We start from the raw sequence: 3,508 nt of genomic DNA, 5'->3' as shown, positions 1-3,508 counted from the left end.
CCTTGAGAAAAGATGACTGAGAGGGGATCTAATCCAGGTTTATAAATATCTGAGGTGTGGGGGGCCATAGTGGTGAGGCCAGTCTCCTTTCAGTGGTACAGGACAAGGGGGAAACGGACACAAGCTGCAGCATAGGAAGTTCCACACAAACATGCACAAGAACTTCTTTACAGTGAGGTGACAGAGCACTGGAACAGGCTGCCCAGGGAGGTGGTGGAGTCTCCTTCTCTGGTGATGTTCAAGACCTGCCTGGATGCCTACCTGTGCAACCTGGTGTAGGGAACCTGCTTTGGCAGGGGGGTTGGACTCGATGATCTCTGGAGGTTCCTTCCAACCCCTACGATTCTGTGATTCTGTGATTCAGTAAAGACTTTCCATATTGACCACAAACAACATAGGTCAACCACGTCTTCCAAATTACCTACAGGACAGTGTCAAAAATCTTTCAGTCTGGGCATCACTTGGAGACATATTGAGCCTTTCCTTGTGAATGCTAAATACTTCTGAATCACAGTTAGAAAGATGGTATGGTGAACTTGAGTGAAATGAGCAAAGTTCAAAGTAGGAGGAGACTCTCTGTCTCACTGCCTAAAGTTGTTGTTAAAGTCTGTGGCAAGTATCCTCCTTAGCATTTTTATTTCTATCAAACTCCTGATCTATTGAAATCTCTTGAAAGGAAAATATTCTTCAATTTCAATGAAGTCAATTAGGTTCTTCACCCTTTCTCAGACATAGGCAGCAGCACAGCTATGAAAGTCAAAAAGGGCTCTCAGGCCACAGTGAAGTAGAGAAGAGTTCATCTCTCATTTGTGCCTGTTAACAATAGCAGTGAAGATCCTTTCCCTGAGCAAGCAGCTTGGGATCCTGGCTAGCATCTTGGCAGTCAAAGAGAAAATGGGAAGAACTGCAAAGGGATTTAGAGACGACAGATATGATCAGCTGTCCAGCTTGGCAAGTGGTGACACTTCTGCCATACAGAACCTATTCTCTCACTTACCGACAACTTTTCAGTGATGCATGATTTCTTCTGTCTTGTTTGCTTTCTGATTCCCAGCCCACAGAGTCTTATTCTCATAATTCAGTTGCTGTGTTGCTGTTCCCTGGTCATTCTACACTAGAATTATCACTGCTAGTTGTGCCCACTAATTCCTGCAAGCTAGCACTTCCAGTTTTTCAGCACTTAGTTCTTCGTAATGCACTGCTGGATCTAGTACATAAAGAGTTATTTTTACATAGGTAACTGAAAAATAAACAGGCTACATTTGCATCAGGCTACTTACAGTTCCATTTCATTGAGGTCCTGGTGGCTTGCTTTGTGGTCGCAGTTTCATCTCTTGCATAGTTGGCTATACTTTCTCCCCAAACTTCTATATCTTTCTGCACCATATTCTGATCTCTAAACAGCTCTCCTGCTTTTCTCTTTTCTTTTTTTTTCTTTTTTTTTTTATTTCTGGGGGGGCAAGGGAGGATTGTCTCCCTTAACATTCAGAACATACAGGGCTGAAATATTTCTGATTCATGATAATTCTTGTGTGCTTGTGGATGCCAGTATTAGCATTGTCTGAAGGCCCTCTCAGAAAGCCAGAAAGATATCTGTATGTATCCAGCAGACTTTTCAACAGAGTTCATTCTCCCATTCGCACATGAAACATGGGCTGAGAGCAACCTCAAGCTGACTCGCTATTTTTCAGTACTGTAGATAGGTGTTTAAACTCATACAGGTTACATCCTACTGTCATTTTGCACCATTATAGAGACCCACACAAGCACCAGAGAGTTGGATAATTAGACCATTAAACACAAATCTCCAGATTCCAACTTTCTTTGGCAGTACTGAAGTATTAAAAGACCTTCAGATATTCCAAGCCTATGGCTTACACACTGGAAACCAAACTTTCAGTTTTGTTGGGCAACATCATCTCATCTTTGGGTGCTCCTACGCAAAATGTACACTCTTCCTTAACCCAGTTCAGTCACATACTGCTAGCAAATCACCTCTCCTGGGAAGCAGAAAGTAGGAGAGAAGTCAGCAGAACATCCTCTCAGAAGCAAAGCTGTGAGCACAGCCTGTGAAGGACAAGCCAGGGGACAAAGAGAGGAGGAAAATAAGTCTGCATTTTGGCAGGACATTTTCTGACCAAATAGATTTCAACCTAAGTATCAGAAGCAAAAATATAATGTGCATACACATGCCATTTCAGGGAAGGAAATACACAGTCTCATCTGGAAAAAGCCTTTGTATAATTATGTTTATCTTTGACCACTTAGAAAATAAGAATCTGACATTGCTAATGGGGACTTACTTTTACTGCAGAATCTTTTGCAACATTTCTGCAAGTTCAGAAAACAAAGCTTAATTCGCATTCTTTGGCAGTGATTGTTTATGCTGCTGAAGGGGAGAGGAAGAGTCTGTCATGAAAAACATTAGTTGCTTGTGGTGAGTTGAAGACCAAGAACAATTCACAGAAATATAATGAAGCAGAAAGAAAGGGAGGATAACCCACTGGACATGTTACCACCAGGTGCTATGTAAGACAGCCCACAAAACTTGGAAAACTACTGCTATACAAACAAAAAAAGGAACTTGACAATTATATCCACAATTAACAAAATGAACTTTAGTTCTATCCAGTTAAATACAGTCTCCAGAAGTAAAAGTGCAAAGGTCACCTGTATAAGGCCAATGTCAACAGCACAGACACTGAGTAGGAAAATTCCAAAAGGTATCCCTGGAAAGGAGGCCATTAAGAAAAACTAGAAGACAATGCAACCAGATCAAACATGCTGTTAGGAAGCAATTAGGAATGAAGTGTTCTTCATTTGATACTGAAACTTAAAAACATAACACTTTACTTTTCAGTGCAGTCCCACTATATGCATGTTTCCAGCCACAAATATGGGCAAGCATCTTCAGCTGAAGGTGTCTGAAGAGGTGGCTTTGCTCTCAGGTTGATTCTGTAAATCTTAACCTCACTGATGCTATGCCTTCTTAGAAACTACAGGCTGCTTTGCAGCTGAGCATCAAGTTTTACAACATTTCAGTAGATAAATGTTTGTAACTGAACAGCCTTGATATCAGGATACCCTTTTGAATCCATTTTATCCCTCTAAATCCATGTCTACCTGTTTAATACTCTTCATATCATCATCACCATGGACATTATTATAAGCATTACCATTATTCTTATCAGAAAGTAAAACCTCCGTTGGCAGGTATAAAAGGAGCTGGGCTTTCTGATTCCCTGGCGAAGAACAGAATTTTGAACAATTAAACATCAGAACAGTATAAGCAAGAAAATTCTGAGAAAGAGCTTTCACGTACCTGCATATTTTTCAGCATCCTGATAATTCCACTTGCTGTGAAGATAATTATGGAGAGGGTGAGAAATCTTACTGTTTCCCCTGAATTCCTTCTTTGCACTGCAACCAAATTCAAACTGAGAGAAAATTTCCCCACTGTCAGCTGAATATCTTTTTAATATACAGAGCTTCAAGGAAACTGAGATAA

Source organism: Lagopus leucura, unplaced genomic scaffold (assembly GCF_019238085.1).
Source record: "Lagopus leucura isolate 7727_CA_CO unplaced genomic scaffold, USGS_WTPT01 Super-Scaffold_774, whole genome shotgun sequence".
Classification (NCBI taxonomy): domain Eukaryota; kingdom Metazoa; phylum Chordata; class Aves; order Galliformes; family Phasianidae; genus Lagopus; species Lagopus leucura.
This window is presented reverse-complemented; position numbering follows the sequence as displayed.